A 21,688-nucleotide genomic window follows, 5' to 3' on the forward strand; every position below is an offset into this window, starting at 1 on the left:
AGAATCCTGAAAGGATTATTGCTTTTATTATCTTACCATTGGGAAGCTGATTAAAAGCACACATCCTTTCACAGACTACCCTGCCATTAGCACTTTCAGCTCTCTTAAAAAGGTCACTGAGCTGGATATTAAACACAGCCTTAAGTACTGAGCACTCTTTATTCCAGTACAGGTGTTGCCATGGCAAATGTTGTAGGAAGTTGTCTGTCCCTAGTTCAGGAATCCTATCTTAATCCCTACACAACACAGCAACAAGGATTTTGATAAGAAAACCTCACTGGCCTGATAGCAAGGCAAAGAATTGTGGTGGGTGATGGGTAGTTACATAAATACTGCTGTTTTATCTGCTCAATTTCAGCCAAATCTCTGCTCTGTGGTGGCCCCTGAGCCACTGCCCAGGCCACAGTGACAATATGCTTGACCTGGTTTGGGGCCATCAGCACTTCCCTGCTGAGTGGCAATCCAAAGCCAAAACCACTGTGTGAAATCCCTGCAGATATCACCTCACACCTTCACAATGCCAACCCAAGGGCATTTTACAAGGTCTGAAGGTAGAGCCTTTACTGCCTTCCCATTATAACAGCAAGCGCTTTCTAATGTCATTTCTCTTGAAGCTACCAGCTGCTTTGGCATCAAGGAGGATCTCCTGATGTCTCCTCCTACGACATAGAATGGCAAGGCACGAACCCTGAAGACACTCAGTCAGAGAGTCTCTTAAACCCAGCAAGAGGTTAGACAGGGAGAATATGCTCCCAGCCTCTCCAGGCTGTTCCAAGTACCAGTTATAAAATCAGTGTATTTAAGAATAGACTGCAGCAGTCATCTCCATAAGCACCTAAGTCCTTTTGTGTGGTCACACATCTTCTTTAATCCATAGCTTTTATTCCATACCTGGTCTGAGCAGCAACAGATCTGCTGGAGCACCAGGGCTCTGTGGTGTTTAATTGAGGAAGAGAGCACATTGCCAAATGGACAGAAATAACTCACAGGAGCAGGAGCTTTTTCTTTTTTGGCTGACATTAATACATTGCTGCTCGTAGGGAAGAATCCCCCACAAGTTTACAGAGCACTGAGTCATTCATCCCTGGGAATGGATGTGGTGAGGGTCGGCTGCTCTGCTGCTGGGTGGGCACAAGGAGGGAGGGAGGGAGTCCTGCCTGCTGACAGCTCTTATGTAATGCAGATAACCCATCTTCCTGCAGTCATTTGTGGGTGTCAGGAGAAGCTAAGAATAAACCAGGAAAAGCCTCTGGAAAGGTCTGCTAAGCAGTGAGCTGAAAGAAACATCTCTCAAGGTACAGCGGGCATACCCTGGCTTCAGCTCAAAACACAGCCTTAGGTGACCTCTGCTATGTGACAATCACACATTGCACTTAACATTACTGATTGACCTGCCAGGAAGTGTTAAAATCAGCACAGAAAAGTAGAAATTAGGAAAAAAACCCCTTACATTCCTGTCCATATGGGATAGATTCGAGTTGCTAAGCTAAAGAATATAGGCAGGTGCCCCCTCCTGCTCATTAAAGGGAGTTGTGAAGCAAATTGCAGCATTTAAGATCCAGCTTACCCACAAGCCAGATAAATTACAATTTCTTTCTTTTTCTCTTTTTTTTTCTTTTTAACAGCTTCTCTCAAACAAGCTACAACAATATGCATCTCCAGCAGAGAAAGCAGGTCAGCACTGACTGCCATTCAGGAGAGATGGTCAATTAAAAGAAAGAAGCCAATTAAGAGACAATTGGGCACTCCTAGTTAGGAAGATACTCGGGAGAAAAGAAAGGAGATAAGGAATATGACTGTCTGAGAATACCCAGTCTCCCCAGCAGAGGCTGGAGCAAACCTGGGGCTGTGGATGAGATTCATTCATGTCCTTGCCTGCAAACTGAGGAACCATGCTATGATCAGACCCTAGAAATTCAAAATACAATCAAAATCCAAGCAACAGCACTGTGTTTTTGTCAGCTTCTTGTTTTCCTTGTTAACAAGATCAAGAAATTTCTTTCTCAGAGAAAGTTCTATAATTCTGTAAACTTACAAAAGTTTGTGAAAGACAGGATTACTGATTAACTCCTGATTAATGCTGAAGCTTTAGGGCAGTCTAGCAGCTAAATTAATACTTAAACTGTACATGCAAGATTCAAAACCAACTGTTAACATTCTTGAGTCTCTTGCAAAGCAAGCTTGCTCTCGAGGTCTTCAGAATAAGCATAACAGTCCTGGGTTTGGTCCCATGCACCCTAAGCACAATGAAATTGTGCCCATATAAAACCACTGAGAACAAGGTTAGAAGGAAGCCCAAGCAATAAAAGGTCAGGTCACATGAAAAGCTGACCTTCACTTTGTTGCAACAGAATTTTTGCAAAAAGAAAAAGTTGCAATCCCTTTCGAAAGAAAATGTAAGATGTAACCTAACCCACATCCACTGCCAAATCAAAGATCAATAATGTTAAATGTACCTTTTTATACTGCCCAAAAAACCTGAATATACTGGATCTGTTGAAGTGTCTAATACCAGCTAGAATCAAGAACAGCAGAAGGTAAATTTGGATGAAAAGTCTCTTCTGGAATGTACCAGATAAGGCTTCTTTCAAGATCATAAAAAATATATGGAGAAGAAGCTTTTAATTCAATTTACATTAAAGAGTTTCAATTAATTCCAGGGGGGCAACAAAAAAAACAAGCTCTGCTCAGCATACAAAGCAACAGTCTTTGTAATGGAGTAGAAGGACTCACGCTTTTCTCTCTTTTTCAGAAATAAAGCTCTGTAAACACTGGGCCTGCTATCAATCTGTACCTTCTTGATGCTCTGAATGACTTGGCCCAATAACAGCAAAGCCACTGCCCTGCATTGCTGAGACAAGGCACAAAACCTGCTTAGACTTGGCTTCAGAGCAAACCAGGAACAGGACATGGGCTGTCTCACCATGTTTGGAATTTGAAGAAATTACCTTTTTATTTTAAATTACCAAAACGATCACCCTAAATCTGTATTCAAACCCACAAATGGTTCCTAATGGAATAACATGTTGATTAAGTCATCAAAGCGCTCTGGTTGCTGGTAGCAGCAAGGCACCAGCTGCTTCTGAGAGCAACTGTGTGTCAAGGGCAAAAACTGACAAGTTTTCAGTTAAAATCCAGCTACCTGACCATGCTGTCCTTTTCAGTAACAGAGCCACAGCTCACTTGGTCAGAGCCTGGGTTTGATCCCTGTGTGCCCATTCACTGAAGGGCTGCACTCAGTGATCCTTGTGGGTCCCTTCCAACTCAGAATATTCTATGATTCAAATGTGGACTCAGCAGGAATGTTCCTACCCAAAGTGCACAGAAGGAAAGGAACCTCTGCCTTTCAATTAATTATTTAAATTACTTGATGCAACCCTTATGTTCACAATCTGCAGCTACACTGAGAAACATAAGCAGTCCAAAACCTCTAAGGACCTTAATCATTACAGAATACACAGGGGGAACTTGTTGACAACTGCAGCAGTCATTTAAATCTGCTGGCACTTTGGAAACAAACAGCTCTGTATAAAATCCAGCTGGAGCTGGCTTCTCCTCCCCTTGGTCTCTGAACACTGACAGCAGGACATCCCCACCTCCACCCACCAGGTGCTCAGCAGGGCAGGCAGTGAATCCTCTACCTGATCACGTGGAGCACACGGGTGTTTTCTCTCCTGAGAAAAGCATAAAGCAATTCTTCTGCAGCTGTCACTGAGAAATGCTTCCCCCAGAAACAGCTTGTGTTGTTCTTCAGAGTGTTTTTACTGCTGGACAGCAACCATGGGTTTTTCATGGAAATAGTTTCCCTCTCCAAAAGGTAATTAATACAATTCTTCACTGTTAAAATCCACAAGCAATAATGGGTTGGTGATGTTAAAGCTTTCTGTCTGCCCACCAGAAAGTTATTTCATTGTTAATTTTTGGTCAAAGCCCAACGAATCATTCCCACCCATCAGAGGAGGATGTGCTGCAGCAGTCTGAGACTTCACAAGTCTCCAATCACCAGTGAGACATCCATGGAGTCTTGACCTTGTATGCAGACTTTGTCTTTCTGCTGAAGTGCTGCTCAAAACATCCTTTGAGTAACTACTGATTTTATAGAATGTAAACTTCAAAACACTTCTCTGAATTTTAATGGACAAGGATAGTACAACAAAAATCAAGAGGATGAAAGGCAAGACCATGCAAAGGAGATAAACAATTTTGCTATATTTTTTTTTAGGTTAAGTGTACAGATCTTTTATGAAGCTAGTGAAAATCTTCTAGATGAGCCTTTAGGGCACATCAATTTAGAATTATTTTCTTTCTGCTCCCTCCTCACTAACATTGCTCAAAAACAGTGCTGAAAATAGTTGCCAGCAATGCAATTGAGCCTGTGAGAGGCACCATAAAGGCTTCTGTGCCTCAAGGCACATCACTTCTGCTCCTCCTGTTATTTTTCCATGTATTTAATTGAACTTGGCAGTAACCTTTACCACATGAAACCAAGATGGCAAAACAGTAGATTTGATCTGTGTGCTGAGTCTGGACTGCCTTGCTGTGAACTGCTGGGGGAAGTGGTGCCTGGAGATTCCCTGGGTTTGAAAGGGAGATATGTTACCTGTCCCCCTGCTCCCACTTGGTGGGAAATTTAGCCCCACATCTTGTCCATGTAGCAGCCAACAGCAAAAAAGTGGTCAGGATAGCAAACCTCTGCAGGAATTTTCCCTAAACGACATGTAACTGTTGATAGGGAGCACTGAGTATCTCTCACTAGCACAAGCAGAGGAACCTGATCCTTTATCATAATCCTTAAGCTTTCAAAATATTACAAAGCATGGGCAATTAAAATAAAAGCAAAACTATAAACTATACAGCCAAAACCTTGCATTAACCTTGTATCTACAGACCAGTCTCCCCTTCACTTTATTTTATGCTGTGTTTCACCCCAAACTTTATGTTTGCCAGAAAGATTTTTCAAAATGGAAAGCAGTATCTTTTGTGTTTGGCTAAAATCCAGCCCTGCAGGACAGGTACAGAAGGTACAGAAACAACACTGCTAAATGTGTTCAGGAGCACAAATGTCTTCTCATTTGCACAGAGAATAAGGAAAACCTATAAGATAAGGGCCTGAAATCTTAGATTAAAGTTCTAAGACTCACCACACAGATCTAATTAGCAGAACCTAGTGTACAAGAGAGTGCTAACCTTCTGTGTTTGGGTGAGATTGCCCTGAATTGGCACACCTGGAGGGCAGGGTTGGACACCAGTGCCATCCCATCCCAGAGACACCTGGAGCATGCATTGTGTGGGCTGGCAGGCAGGGGCTGCAGGCAAACACCCTGAACTGGCCCCTTCTTCCCCCTTGTACAGGAGAGCAGACAGCAGGGTCCTCCTCTGCTCCTGAGGGAGGATGGACAGGGCTGGGAGGGCAGCAGTGTCTTCCTCACTCCCCAATGGCTTCACTGCATTGGTCAGCAGCCAATGTCCAGCTCTGCAGCACCAATCTCAAATTACAAAGCATTTCTAATGCACAGGATCATAGAAGTTGGTGCAGAACCAACTCGGTCCTGAAGCTGCAGAGGAGAAATTCTGGCAATAATGGAAAGACATAATCAGTATTACTGTCATAAAATGTCTGTAGTTACTACACTGGCAATTTTTCCAAATGGGTTAGCTTAGAGACCGGCCTCTTGCACTGATTACTAAATTATTTTCTTTACAAAGGTCTAAGTGGCTCTGCTTTCCAGATGAATAGCCTGAAGCCACTTGGTTCAGAGCTTCAGTCCCCTGAGATTCATCTTGGACAGTAAAGAAATGAGACAGATGAACACTAAACTATTCTGTGTACAAATCCAGCAGTGGCTTGGCTGATGAGAACACTTTGTGTAGAGTACCACTGAATTTAAAATAAAGACAGAGGTGAACTGAGCCGAGTTAAAAGTTAAAAGTCATCAGAAGCGGTATTTGATAACAAAGCATTTTAAACCAAATGAAGCTTCTTGAAGAGAATTTTGGCTTCACCACATCTCACTTCATGGGGAGAGCTGCCTTGCCAGGCAAATTAGGAGCAGTGTGCTGGAACTGGCACTTTCCCAGCCCAGCCCCTGCCAGAATTCTGGAGTGCCCTGTTCCCCTCGCCTGCCCCCAAGGAGCAGCAGTTTCTTTATCTGAACATGCAGTTCTACATTGGCCCAGCTCCTGCTGAGCAACACTTACTTTTTTCTTGACAGAGAGCACCTGTGCTCGGGGAGGGGAGCTCTTTGCAGCCACTTGCACATCTGGTGGGTGGTGATGGCAGGGCCAGGAGCAGGAGAGGCTGGGGGTGAGCGGGGCGAGGATCTCACGCAGAGCCACGGAGACACAGCTTTCCTCCAGCCTTGGCCCTCATGGAGCAGGATCTGGGCAGCACAGCAGGAAACAGGGAATTCAGCCCCTCTGGCAGCTGCTCCAAAGGAGGTTTGGTGATGAGCTGGGCAGGTTTGCTGTGCCTGTGGCTCGGGGCTCTCCTAGCAGGAATTCAGTGGGCTCTGAGCCTGGGGGTGGCACTGGGCTGAGCTGCTCACCAGGGAGGAGACTCACACATGCCAGGGAGACCTCTGGGGAAGAGAGATGGAGAGAGAGATGAATGAAAAACAATGTTTATCCTTGAAATTTAAATGTCTGCGGCTTTTCTAGAGTATGTTTGGAACATCCCAATTAAATTAGTCCATTAGATAAAATCCCATTAATTGGACAGCTTGGTCAGCTGTGGTTTACTCAGAATTTGTTCTGGTTTTAGTATTTTATCATTAAACATAGTTCTGAGTAATTCAAACCTCACAAGACCAAGAAAAATTGCCCATAATTAACATCTTCAAGTGTTAGCAGCTTTCACACAAACACCAGCAAGAGCTCACACCACTCTCCCCCACTCTACTCCACTTGTTTATTTAATCTGGTTTATCACTGAATTTCTTCTCTGGCCTCCACTGATGCAAACTTGCACTGGTTTGAAGGGTTCCTCTGCAAACACAACAAACCAGCTCCATACAGGAAGGTTTAATCTGTCACCAGAGCTTTTCAGCAATCAGATCCCTAAGCATTAGCTTTGTTAATTAAAGTAGCACGTCTGAAAAATTAGCAGAAGGGAATACATTGGCATATTTCTGTGCAACAGGGAGAATTTATAACTTCAGCAGTCATCAGTGCATTGAAAAAAGCCAGTAGAGTATGCCACATGATGTTGCAGCACCCCTGGGCTAGAAAGACAAATAATATGAGTCATTTAAAAACCAGAAACATTCAAAAGATCATTAAAAAGCTACTATACCTCACAAAATCATATAAATACATTAATCAATTAAAACCTCTATGAAGCATCCTAATTGAATTGTGCTGTAGTAGTGTCATATGGCTTTGGAAACTGCCCTTCAGTAATCCAATCAAAAATTGGCATGTTCCCATCCCCACTTATTCTCCCTGATTAGTGAAATATCAGAAGGAAATAAAAAACAAGGTGGAGGGATTCAGGAAAAATAAATACTAGTATTTAAATTTTATCATGTTCTCATTCGTGAATCTTAAACTCATTTATCCAAGACAGTGGATGGCATCCTTCTGCAAGAGTGAGTTATGGCCAGGAGCCCCTACAGGTATCATGGAACACAGAATCAGGCAAGGGGAATCATCCAGCACAGGAGAACATGCCAGGGAAAAGCTGACACTCAGAGGGACTGAACAGCCCTTGCTCCAAAACATCTCAACTGCACAGCCCAAGAAAACAAAGTGGCAAAACTCCCCTGTGCACCCCACAGCCCCTCACAGACCCCAGGGCTGGAGCAGCTCCAGGGAAGCCTCCATGCAGAGGCTGTGCAGGAATCCAAGAGAGCCAAAATCTCTTCCCAGGATATCTAGCACAGCACAGAAGGGCTAAACAAGAGGGGGAAGGAGCAGGAAAAGCAGCAGCAGCACAAGGAAGGCCAGGAGCAGATGTGTGTTGTCCACAGTGTCTGCCTCAAACCAGCCCCAAAGCAGGGCCAGCAGAGGAGCAAGAGCTTAGGGGAGTTTAGCACTGACATCTGTAAGCAAGGAAAATGGGAAAACTACTGATGTAACTGATCTCAGCTAACCCACAGACCTACTGTCACATCAATATACCAAATATCACCCATCAGTGCTCTCCAAGGGGAGAGGAAGCCAGGAAGGAGGCACAGAAGATGAGCACAGTGTGTTTGTGTATAAGGGGATCCTGTGATGGACCATCCAGTGCAGGTTCTTGGCACTGCAATACTGTCTGTTTTCAAGTACCACAAAATTTCTGTCTTTAAAAAGCCCTTTTTGCAACAAAAATCATTCTCAACTGGTAACTCTCCTTTACCAGGCCACCCAATATGATGTAATTATGTAATTTATACTGCACACAGATGACAAACCCCAGTGAAGACTTTGCTGTGCTACAGTCTGAGCCCCAAGGCTCTCATGCTGGTGACCCTCCCAGCATGTGACAGCTGCTGAGAGGAGCCTGTGAGCAGGGGACAGACTGCAGCAGCTGCTCTGAGCCTTGAAGGAGGGAGAAAACCCAGCCTTACACACTGCACACTGCCTCCTCCTTTATCTTTTGTAAAATAACGTCTCAGGAAAGCAATTTCCAAAGTGAGTAGTGCTGCTGGTGACACAGCTAGGTGAAAGAGAGAATTTACAGTGATTAGAATAGATCAGATTTATGGACTAACAGGAGAGGTGATGCGTGAAGCAGGAATGAAATGTAATGAGGCCAAGAAAAAATTAAACACATGCTCTATTGCAACCTAAACAGCAGTGTACAATTAGACAGGAAACACAATCTAAAACAATTCACATAATGCTTCATAGCAGTATCAAGGAAAAGCAGAAAAGGTCTTGCAGCTTTTACAGACCTCACAATACAGAGAACAAACCAAGGGAAGACTGTGAGGCTGCTTGAAACATCTGTATGAAATGCACAAAGAGCCTGTCAGTCTCAGGAGCACTTTTTGCCACACTGAAAAACATGAGACACTGCCAAACAGGCTTCTAGGATGTTCAAACTCAGTCCTGAAATATTTCATAGATACTGTTTTATTTAGGCAACGTGAGCATTTTTGCAAACTTAAACCTACAAGTTACATTAAATCACCCTAAAGCTTGCAGGACCTGGTGACAGATAAATGCAATAGAGAAGTTGTTTCTCAAAATGAAAGGGTACAGCAAGGAATAAAAGTGGTCTAGAAGAGAGCAGGAATGAGAAGCCAAGAGTTTGAACTGGTCCTTGAAAAAGCCTTGCTGGTCTGGTAGTGGGTCTGAGCCATGCTGCAGAAAATGCTGTGCCAAAGGATGTTCTGGGTTAGCAAATACTGCTGGGGGGAACATCTGAATGCAAACAACCTATTTACAGATAGGGAATAACCTATTTACAGAGAGGGACACCCTTAAAACTGTGAAAATGCTCTCTGTGCAAGGTTTATATTTCTACTCTGAAAATATTTACATACATGCTTAACTTTATATGTGTTGACTTGTGATAATCACGGGCTTCAATTTTCACTACAAAATGCAAGGGGATTAGCAGGTTGGTGTGTTTTTATCTGTCTTTGCTTCACTGTATATTTTTTGCAGTTGTACTTGGGGCAACAGAAAGAACTGGAACTCCCAGAAAGCTAAGAGAAAATGCAAGATTTTGAAATACTATCAGATGCAACGAAATTTTTCTTTAGTGGAGAGCACTCATTGTTCAAGATCCTCTGTACATACTTTATTAAAGTATTTCCTTAATCACAGCAAATTCTTAGCTGTATTCCTGACTAGCTTCTTTATTTGGCTCAGAAGTAAAATTATCATTCAGATATTAGCAGTTCAGATATTAGCAGATATTAGTGTTCAAAGTCTAATCTATTTTGAACACTTAAAGTCAATAAATATTTAAATTAAATAAAATCTGCACTTGCTCAGTGATTTTAATTAATAAATAAGTTGATGTTCCATTGAAAAGTGTAAGTGTTTAAAGCCAGTGCAATAGGAGAATGATGTTAGAGCACTGAAGACTCTGTACCATTATAAATATATTTTTCAGTATATTGCAGGCTGAGTTTAGCACTGTAGTCAATGTTGCTACATAACTACTCAGATTCATCTTTAAAAAAATATATAAAATTGAAAGCTTAACTAAATCTTGAACTTCTTTGACTGAGACACAGAAGAGTGTTTTACTAAATTTTTCCCTTCATTTTTATTTATATTTTGAGTTCAGTTCCTTCAGGATTCCCTCCCTGAGCCCTCTGGGTGTGACAAAGGAGTCTCATGGAGATTTATATGGCTTTAGGAAGAAAAGTCTCCTGTGCTGGCTTCACACAGTTCTTTTCAAACAAGAGTGTTACCATCCTATTTAAGACAAAACCTTATTCCTTGCATGAGGATTACAAAATCTGAATCCCAGCCATGGGCTCCCCATACTAAATAAATCCAAGACCAAAGGGTGTCCCACCCACCCCAGAGCACGCCCCCAACTCAGGAAACCTGCACAAGTTACAAATCTCACAGTCAGCTGCAAGTTTTTTCTGTTGTAGTCCACAAACAAGTAAAAATATTTCTTCTATTTGTTCCAGTCTCTGAAAGTATGCCTGCAGAGACTGTAGTTGCATTTTTATCCCAACATGGACACTGTATTGGACAAATTTTATTTTGGTTTAAGGGACAGAGTCTGATGTGGAGGGACAGGCTGTGTCTGCCCTTTACCCCAGAACTGGGAACCAACAAACAGAACCCAAAAAAACCCAAAAAACCCACAAAAACCCAAACAAACAAATAAAAAAACACCAAAAAACCCAATCAAAAATATAAAAAACAAATAAGAAAAAAAAAATTGAACCCAGTTTCAGTAATTCTGAATGTTACTAACTAAAGCAACAAAAGAAAATTGGTATTTTGCAGAGTGAAGCTTTCCATTCTCCTTTGAGCAGCTTTGTGGCATGTAAAAAGATAATAAGAAGCTGGCTGTATGCCTCTGGAGGCCTGATTTAAAAATCTCTAATTCACAACCAACAGCCACTTTCTGATCTAGAAAAAATAACCCACCTGAAAACCCCAACACAGCACCCCACAGAAGAGCACCACACACAGACACAGTCACAAGAGGGTGGAAGATTAACTCTCTTTTTGATCTGCTGATGAGAAAGAGCACAGTTTTGACACAAAACTGCATTTTCTCCAGTGGACACCAAACAACTCCGGGTAGCACAGTCCAAGAGAGGATTTTCAGAACTGCCATCCATCTGACTTTAATCTGTTCTACCAATTCAGCTGGTGACATCCAATGCCCCAAGGCATGCGCATTTCTCTGCTAAAGAGTCAGCATATGCAATATGGGATATTTAAGTATTTTAGAACACTCTTAGGAAAGAAAATTAAACACAGCAAAGCCCAGCCAGAAAAAGCCAGCAATAATATTTTCCACCACAGCAGAATTTTCATGTCATGGACGTTTGGCACTGGGTGCATAGGAGCAGGGTCTCTGCCAGCAAGGTAGGGTACAGCAAACACATTAAACCCACAGCAACTCTTCAGGGCTTCAGCTTTGCCCTCTGCCATTCTCCTTTGTGCTGCAGTCCTATTCATAGAGAATGAGGCATATGCCAGCATCACCTTTCACTCTGTCCCTCAGACAACTCTCTTCTGGCTTAATTTCCAATTAGCATTCCTGTTTTATATCCCGTATATCACTCATAATAATTTTAGTGCAGTCAAACAGTTCCTCCCCAAATGAGAGGAAGGTTAATGACACTTCCTGTGACTGTCGCTGTATGCTTTGCATGAGAAAGGGAGTGGATTTTAAATAACAGGAGACAGCCTCTCCTGGAATGCCTCAGAGCAGATGATGCCCCTTCTTCATTGACAGGGTCTCTGAGGTCAAGATGACCTCGAGGTGTTGTTAGAAAATCTCTTTTTCCCAGCCTCACAATCAAAGAAAAAGTCGAGATTCCTCAGCTCTGGTTTTCAAGGTTGTTTATTTTCTCTTTTCTAACACATTCTTTCTCTGACCCACTGAGGTCTGTCTGGCAGGTCAGTTCGTGGCACACTGCCTGCCCTTGGGGTGGTGTCAACATTTTATACTAAAAACTACATGTATTTTATTTATATAATTTTCCAATACCTATCACCTATGTTAGACAGTCTGTCTCTACTCTAAACCAATGAAGAAGTGTCACCATCACAGCAGAAGATGGAGGGCAAGATGAAGATGAGGAAAGACAGGACACACCCAGATTCCTCCATCTTGCCTCTTGAACCCCCATTCTAAAAACCCCAAAATTCTACTTTTTCACCCTGTGACAAATTAACTACCATTCTACTTAAACTCTTGTGGCTTGTACATCTTCATGCAGAGCTGGTAGTTTTTTCCATGGGTTAAAATCAAAGGCACAGGTGTCTTTGACTCCATGCCAAGGTCTCTGAACACCCTGCCAGGGTCTCAAACCATCCAGGGCAGCCAGAGGAATGTCCTGGGTTCTGACACTTCATCACTGACATTCAGCTGCACTGCCCACCTTTTACAAACCAGGAGGTGCTTTTTTTTTCAGCCCTGACACTCTTGTACCCTGAGCAAACCAAGAAGGGGCCCAAGTATCCTAAGGCTGGATCTTTGGCTGTAACAGAGCAAAAACTGTGCCTTGGGAATGGAGCAAAGCAGCAGGGACCACTGTTTGCAGTGGTGCACTGCTGGGAGTGTCTCCTCCCTCCCAGCTCAGAGCCACACACAGCCCTGGGCTGGGCACAGGGAAGGTCCTGCTGCTCCAGGGCCAGGCAGGGTGACAGCAGTGCCAAGTCCCTGCTTCACTTCCCAAACAATGCAAGGGGAATGCAACTTCTGTATTAAAGACAGAAAACATTAGAGGGAACACAGTGCAAACAGAGAGATGATCTGAATAGGAGTTTGACCCAGGAGCCACTGACTGCAGCCAAAATATTTCCATTTAAGTAAGTGTTGTTAATCTTATTGTATAATTCCTGTTACTTGTTATTCTTTTCCCAAAGGAAAAAACAACTAATTCTGATTGCCTGGTAAAAGTTGCCACTGGTTGTGGCATTACAGTAGCTTCAAATATTTTTATGCTAACAGCACACCATATTAGCAACTATACTTTTTTCCTATTTTTTTACATTTCTCGTTGTTTACATAATTAATTTTTTGCCTCCAACTTCTGTCAAACTGCTTTTGAATTCAACTCACAATGCAGAAAAAAAAGTATTTTAATAGGTGCAGCAGCTACAAAAGAAACCATTAAGTTTACATTTAAAATAGAATCAGCACATGAAGAAAATTATCCACATAATTAGTGACTTGAGGCAATTGTGGCTGATCATATTATGATCAAAAGATTAGAAAAGGCCTCACCTCATCTTTACCTAAGAAAGGATTGATGATAGCTGCTGTTTTTATGAACTACAGTGGTTTGCAATTAAGCACATAATTTGTGTGTTTAGCCAGAGAATTCCCTGGGTTGTAGCTTTCTTTACATGTTAATAGGAAACATCTTAGGCTTAAATATTTGGTTTATGTGAACTTGAGATATTATGATGGGGTTAAATCTTAATATAGAAATTATGCATTGTCATTTTAGTTCTGAAGGGGTGTATTTCAAACATTTTTATACAAGGTTTAAGTTAAAAAGACAAAACCAGCCTAAACAAAACCACCAACAAGCCTCCCCCCCTCCCCCAATACTTCACATTCCCTGGAGATGGAACTGATTTGAAGGATGTCATCAACAAGAAAGGTCAGCTTCAAAACTTAATTCTCATCAGAAGCAAAGCAGATGGGACAGGAAATGTAATCCAGCACCCCCACACAACCATTCACAGGAGCAATGGGGTCTTATCCAAAATAAGAGACAGTGCCTGGGCTGAGCAGGATGTCAGGTACATCATCTCAGCTCATCACAAGGCTCAAACACCCACCCCTTCAGTCTCTGTTTCTCACTGGATCCCACTGGCCCCCTTGCCAAAGTGGGAAATCTCTCTGTGTGCTGTTTGTGATGGAGAATTTCGTGTCACTTTTACATCACAAACAGAAGCCATGCTGGGCCCAAGAGAGCCCAGGGTGCTCAGCAGGATCCATCCCCACACCAGGCTGTCTTTTCCCCAGGACAGCCCAGACCTGCTCAGGGCTGAGCTGCCCAAACACCCCACAGCCCCTCAGGCACAGGGCTCCCCCTGACCCTGGCACAAATCTGGGCTGAGACCTCCTTCCCCAGCGCCACGGCCCTGGCGCTGCAGCCGCGGCTCTGCAGTCTGGCTTAAGCTCTGGCTTTAGTTCAAACAGGAATCAATTCAGGGAAGCCCTCAAAGATCCCTTTTGCCTTTAGGAACACTTACAGCACAAATCACTGCGTTTTGTCTCGGTGCCAGGCTTTGTACTCACTTTGTGTTACCATGAAGGGCTGCCAAAAGGGAAGGAGAGGAACTGGGGTCCATTAGCCCGACTTCACTTTTTCATGATCTTCCCAGAAGTCGCTGTCTGTGCTGCTCTGATGCATCTGTGCAGTTCTCATCCAAAGCCCACACTGCAGCCCTGGGGTATCTACAGCTTTTCATGCTGGGTGACAGCAGCACAGGCAGCAGAGAGAGCTGATCCTCCAGAAAGTACCACTGGAAGGATGAGTTCTGTGTCAGCTCGCTGCCCCACGGAATGACAGCACTGGCCAGGCTGCAGGCATCACATCAGCTGCTGATCCTGAGTATATGGCAAATGAAGGAAGTGGCATTTCTATCAGCAGGAAACATTTGGGTCCAAGTTAAGTTAACTGTTCAGGAATGAACAAGTGTGCTTAGCCAAGGGGTCATAGCAAGTGAATTTTGTCACCTAAAATTTAATGACCCCTAAAAAAGGGGTCTGGTTTTTCTGCCCCTTCACGGGGCACTCACCAAAATAACTTGCTTAGTGCTCACAAAGAGGTGAAGAAACACCAGGGCCTCTGTTACAGCCAGTGCCTTCACAAAATGCCTATTTAATGTTTAATGGCTCTGAGGTTACAGTTTGCACTGTCAGCTTTAAGACATAGCGTACCTAGGATGGGAAAAATGCAGCTTATTTAAACTAGTTATTTGTCTTTCAAAAAAGACTCAGGGAAGGTTCTTTAAGAACACTGAGCAATACCAATTAATAATATCTGAGTCACTGGGCTGGCTTGATTTTAGACATTAAGGGGTTCTCTGTGGATTTTCCCATTTATTAGTATTTTAAATTTTTTTAGATTAGACCATTATTTTTATAACTGCAGTTGGGAAATAAATATCTTAAGAGGGTTTTTTCCTTTTAATGCAGGGTTACAAAGTGATTTACAGTGAAAATTATGAAGACTTAATATTTGAGTTTCCTCTGGAACATACTGTTCCTGCAAGGTCAGTACCATTGAATAGTATTTAAAACTCATGGAAATACATGTCTTGTGGGGCAGCCAAAATGCTGCAGTCCCTAATGACTGTGCCACAGGAATAAGAACAAGAAGCTGCAACTGCCAGCAAAGTTTTGGTCACCAATTTGGGAATTAAAAACCTTCCTAAACTGATTACAGCCAAGATTTGCAGGGACAGCACAAAGGGCATCTCTTCCCCTGACATGAGTCATTTAACTTCTATATTATTTGCTTTCTATGTTTTAAGATCACCCAAACACTTTCGCATTAATTTCATTAATGCAAGTAAGCGAAAAATACAATTTTTTTAAAAAAAATCACAGGACTCATTTACATTTCCCAGTCACCTTCTAATGAATAATTTTACATGCAGTGTCCACTCTGTAGAACAGGCCCCTCAAAGGCAGGGTTTGAACAGCCACAACCCAGCACTTTAGAAAGTGATCACACCAGTCCCCATTCAACAAAAAACCACATTTATTTAAAGGTTTGCACCATTTCAGAAGGCTGCACAATGTCTCACAGATAAGCAGTACTGCAGAGGAAACAAAGGCAGGGAAAGGGCAGGCACTGGGGACAAGGACTGACTCCACAAGACATCCATCATGGCATAACAAGCACTGCATTCTTGGCAGGTTTATCGCTGCAAAAAAGGAATTAAGAGCAGCCTGAAGAGCCAGAGCACATGGGAGCTGCCTAACGCTCCAACTTCACACCTGGATTTACTGATGTTGTAAATGTCCACGTCACGAGTCTCTCACAACACTCACCCTGCAATCAAACAGCCAAGTGAAAATTTAAATTTTTGTAATATTGGGGGTAGGAGGAGGGGATTATTCCCCATGTCTGAGAACCAAGAACTGAAAATAGTGTGATGCTAAATGAATAAAACTTACAGAAGTAGTTAAAAGAATCATGAAATCACTCCATGTAAAGGTGCTGAGTCAAGTTTTTTTGAGTGTGTGCCAAGACTGCATTGCTCAGAAAACAGATGAACTCTTTAGAAAAGATCTATCATAACTCCTCTGAAAATAATTTTTATTTCAATACACTTGACAAACTTCCCAGTAGGGACAGTTGGGAATCACACATCCAATGCCATGCTGTGGAGCTGTATACCTAATGCCTGATCCAAATCCCTAATGGACATCAATTATTATTTGAGATGAATTAAACATGAAGATTATTTATTTCCATAGCACATTTTAAGTATGTACTTGTATGTGATGAAAATTTTATTGTTTGTGCTTGGGAAGTAAAAGGGGCAGGATGCCTAGTGTTAAAACGAATTTTCTAATTGAACTTTAATGAGCCTTGTCAAATCCCTTGATGCAGCTTTCTCACTTCTAAGGATCACTTGGTCCTTATCTAAAGAGTGAGCCTACATTAGCATTTAAAGGCAGCAGGGCTGTGCATGTTGAGCCTTAGATTTAACCTCAGGCAAAATATTTTTTCTTTAAAAATTAGCCAAATGGAATTAGCTAATGAAATTCTTTTACATTATTTTAGATAAGGTATGTAATTTATTTACATGATTTGATTTATGAGGGAAAACACTATGGAAAAAGAAGAAATATTAAAAAAAAAACCAACCAGCCAAAACTCTGCTAGCTGTTGGCAGATTAAAAGCAACAGCAAATTCTACATTTCAGAAGTAAGTTTTCTCCAGAGTTTCCCCTTGAAAACAAGAAAATTGTTTTGTCTTTTCAAAAAGAGATTCCATTTTGACCACTTTGCTATGACCAAGGTCATGGCAAATGCCTTAGAACCAGCAGTACATTTATGCTGCTGACACTGCTGAGAAACTGTTACCCAAGTTTGTAAATTTTTTTAATGCAAACATTACTATAGCAAAGAAACATTTTGTGTGATTCGAGCACAAAACAGTTCCAGAGAAAGTGAAGTCCCAGAGGACAGAGTGGCTGTGCTCCTCTGGATCTCTCAGCAGGTCCCAAAGCACCACAGAGGGGCCCAAAAATAGATCAAATTTTAACAATAAAACACACATGACTTCCTAGTCTCACAGACCTCCTGGAAACATTTTCTTTCTCTTCATGTCAACCTTTTCCTTTCACACACAGCTCTTCAAGGAGGTTTTTATAGGCACTGCATCTGGAATTGGAGATCTGAAATGCCAGATCCAGCTACAGCAGGGCAATGAATTCTTCCTGTCAGTCCATATCACAGACTCAAGAGCTCAGATTGCTGTCACTGTCAGTAGTGCTAAAATTCATGAACATAGTTTATGAGTAACCCTTAGTTCAATTTAATTACCTTACACCAAACCAACTAGCAAAAACCATGGCTTCAATCCAGAAAAGAGAGTATTATCCATGAAAGTATAAAAGCACTCCTAATCTGAGGTTGGGCAAGCACTTACTCTCATGCCTTTGTGGTATCAAAGGCTTCTGTCATTCAAAAGGGATTTTCAATTATGATGTATTCCTATTCTTTTTTAAAAAGGCACCCCAAAGAAATATAAAATCCTCATTTAATTACATCCCTACCCTTACAAGCCCAGTGCTGCTTTGTAAGACTAAAAATTTCCTAGATGTTAAATAGGAATATCATTCCTAAGGAAAAATAATGTCAAGGATAAAACTTTGTTCCTGAAGAAAACTAGAACTTCACTTGGTATTTTAAAGACTTCATTAACAAAACCCTCTGTGGGTATCTACAAATGTTAAATTAAGATCAAGACCTTAAACAGTTTGTCAAACAGATGAGCACATCAAAGCATTTCAAGAAGGAAGAACCTGAGACTTGAAAAGCTGTCAAGAGAGGAGAAGTGAGAAGAAATAAAGGCTAATGAAGTAACTGCAATGCCTGAAGAAATGTCTGGAATAGGTTTTCCTCTACATTATCATTTTAGAGCACTAAAAATGAGGCTGAATTCATTTTATGAGCCTGAATTCACTTCATCACATTCAATATTTTATTACATAGAGATGCATATTTCTATGAAGACCCATTCCCCCCTTTCTTAATCTCTTTATAACTGAACGATCTCTTTGCTGTTATTTCCAAGTTATTTGTCATGTTAGGAAAAAGGGGAGAAAATATTGCATCCATTCCTGCACAGCTGCTGGAAGGTGCCATAGTCCTGGTGCAATCCCTGGGCCAGAGATGGGGGGGAAATAGTCAATTTACTGTGGGTAATTAAATTTAATTTATGCAAATAAATCTCTACAAAGATCCAGAACAAATAAATCAGACTTTTCTTTGTCTATAACCTGAGGCCCAAGGAAACCCACAGCACCCTCATGGTGCAACATCTTCAGGCTTGAGGCTTTAATTTGGGGAAAAAGCACCTGCCCTGGTGTTCAGCATGGTACAACTCTGTATGTGCACCTCTCTTCCCCTGCAAAGGCAGGTGTATGTAAAAGTCCATTTGTTGGATATCTGCTGCTGATAGTAAAGAATTTTTTGTTAGAAGGAAGCCAAGTTAACAACTGATGCCAACTCTAAAACTGCAGAGCTGTGTAGTCATCTTTGTATCTCCTCTATGAGCTCATAAATAAATGGGTATAAGCTGTTAAACAACTTCTCTTAAGTTTTCAAATAATATTTTTTGTACACATCATGATTTTTAAAGAAAGTCCATTTTTATCTTGTGTAACACACACTAGGTCTGCAGTCTGCCTGCTAATTATTTCAGATCCACAAGGTTTGCATCCCACATGGAAAGAGCTAAATCTTCTGTGAGAGCTGGAATTAATCCTTCTGACTTGGAAAAATCTATTCTCAATCCTGCCTCCTTGTATTCATTGCAGTGTTGTCCCCCAACACAACCTGAATTTTAAGTGTACTTGCTGTGACACTACTGGAAGATGCTGTTCCAGTTGCCTGTTTTATTGAGTGTAACACTTCCCAAAATATGATGGGGTTTGATGGATGATTATTTGAAAGCTCTGCTTTTAGGATAAAAGTTAAGCCAGCAAAGCAATGCTTTTCATTGAGCACACTCCATTTGGGAACGCTGATGGAGATGCACCTGGAAGTGCTCATTGGTGGAGACACAACATGTCTGACTGTAGCCATGATATTTTATGAAAAATACTCTGCTAGGATTTTTCCCATCCTGAGGAGCTGAGAGCCTCAGGAAAGAAATGTAAACAATAACTGTCTGCTGCTGTGGAATGCAACAGGTACATCTTCCATTGGTCGATGTGGATTATTTTCAATTAGTGACCAAAATCACAGGCACCTGTGCCAAGGCTGTGAGCAGTCACAAGATTTTGTTATGTATTCTATTCTATTCTATTCTATTCTATTCTATTCTATTCTATTCTTGTTCTTTGTAGCCTTCTGATCATCTTCTCTCTCTGTTCTTTTAGTATAGTTTTAATGTAGTATTTTAATATGTTATATAACATAATAAATCAGCCTTCTGAGCAAAATGGAGTCAAGCCTTGTGTCCCCACACATGGGTGGTTCGCCACATCTGACTGCAGCAGAGGATGGCCATGGGTAGACCATGAAAGGACCATGGGTGGGCTCCTGTCAGCAAAGGAGGCTGCAAACCCCCAGAGCCAGCAGGAAACCTCCTGGAGCCCTGGGAGCCTTGGCCACCTTTCCTGCTCTGCAGGCTCAGGGTCACCACCACAATTTCCTTGCTGGATTCATCAGCTGTGGCCCCAGGAGGGAAAAGTCCCTGCAGCCCAGAAGACAAATTTTAATGGGTCAAATCCACTTCTTCAGGTTCTGGAGGCTCACCATCACGAGGATCAGAGAATGTGGTGCTCACTTTTTAAGCTCATTTGATATGGGAAAATAAATTTTGTGCAGGATGAAGACAATTCCTTTGCCACCAATGGGAATTCATCATCACAGAGTCCTGCACAGTCCCCTCCCTGCTGCCATCTCCCTACAAGGTTTCACAAAGACACCCACACCTGTTTTCAGGGGCATATTGATAAATAAGAAACCCCTGACATCATCTTCCATCCAGAGGAGCACAGGCAGGGCTCCCAATTACCATAGAGTGTATTTTTTATCTTAATGCTTAGCAAAGCCTAAAGCAAACACGCACTATCAGAAGCAAAATACAGCCACAGACCAGTGTTGATGCCTCTTGGAAATTATGTGATAAGCTGCCTGCAAGCTCATTATAACCCAGCTTCCAAAATATATTAGAAATTTTCAAAGCCCAAAAAGATGAATAATCAAGGAAATTTAAAATGTCATTTACTGAGGGAATAGCATTATGAAACAATCTTTTCTGCTGCTACAAACTGACTTTAGCCACAGAATTTATTAACTACTAATAAATGTCAATCACAGTTTTCCTCTCCAAACAAAGAAAATATTTTTGTGTTCACCCTATGCCCCTCAGCTGGCTCACTAATGTTCTACTTAAAGCTAGGAATAAAAAGAATAATGGGATTCAAAATACAGTATTGTTTCTAAAGCTTAATAAAAGGAAAGTCACTGAGTGCAAACCTGAGTAATTACTTGTACTCAGAAGAAAATTACTCAGGCAGTTCCCCAGTTTAAAACACTCAGAGAAAAAAAAAAGTTATGCTAGGGCTTATTTATATAATTGAGCTGGTTTTGAGTGCATGACTAAATAAATAACTTCTTCAAACAAGAAAACAGGACCCATGCTGTATGCATGCAGCTCCTACTCATTGCTTTCACCTGTATTTTACTGCATTTTTTACAGTAATATTTACAGTAAAATATTACAATTTTTATTTTAAAATTATATCTTTCCTTAGATATAACAGGAAGCTTTTCAGTTACTAGTTGGCAGAGTTTCATTGAGGTTAACAATAGCAAAGAAATCTCTCTCACAGTACCCTGAGGAAAAAATTTCTTAGTAAGAAGTCCCAGACAGCAGTACGAAAATTATTTGTTTAAAATTACACCATATTGCCATTGGTGAGAAATAGCAGGAGAGTAAAACTTCTTGAGAAAAGACACAGGAATGTCACCTTGTCTTTCACTGAAGCGGGAATTCTGTCAATAGGCATATTGAGTATTGCCTTTGGGGACAAGCTCTGTGAGTGGGTAATAGCTGTGATCACTTCCCACAGGAGTTCAGTGTGCTCCTGGTCTGGTTGTCCCCACCCCGGGGAGGGACAGGGCCAACCCAGCACAGACTGGAGATGGATCCAGCTATCCTGGCTGTGGGTCACAGTGTCTGTGACATTTAACCAGCTTCAGGTATTTCTCCATGACTGACTTTCCTAGAGGATCAGTCAGGTTTGTTTGCAAATAACCAGCTGCACATGGGGGCATTCTGGAGCCAGCAGCATCTGCAGGGCCTTGGCATTTCTTTACACACACAACTTCTGGTA

The 21,688-nt window shown here is 41.8% G+C and overlaps 1 protein-coding gene across 4 annotated transcripts in view; it reads right to left on the minus strand.

Moving 5' to 3' along the window:
- Positions 1 to 21,688, minus strand: part of HTR2C (5-hydroxytryptamine receptor 2C) — a 215,878-nt gene that overhangs the window by 68,351 nt on the left and 125,839 nt on the right. For 3 of the 4 annotated variants that reach the window (XM_064426978.1, XM_064426975.1, XM_064426976.1), the window contains one exon: positions 6,199 to 6,578. The exons of the other annotated variant lie outside the window; for it this stretch is intronic. The gene's annotated coding sequence lies outside the window, so the exon portion shown is untranslated. The remainder of the gene's footprint in view (positions 1 to 6,198; positions 6,579 to 21,688) is intronic. 4 annotated transcript variants of the gene reach the window in all.

This window comes from Passer domesticus, chromosome 7 (genome assembly GCF_036417665.1).
Source record: "Passer domesticus isolate bPasDom1 chromosome 7, bPasDom1.hap1, whole genome shotgun sequence".
Lineage (NCBI taxonomy): Eukaryota > Metazoa > Chordata > Aves > Passeriformes > Passeridae > Passer > Passer domesticus.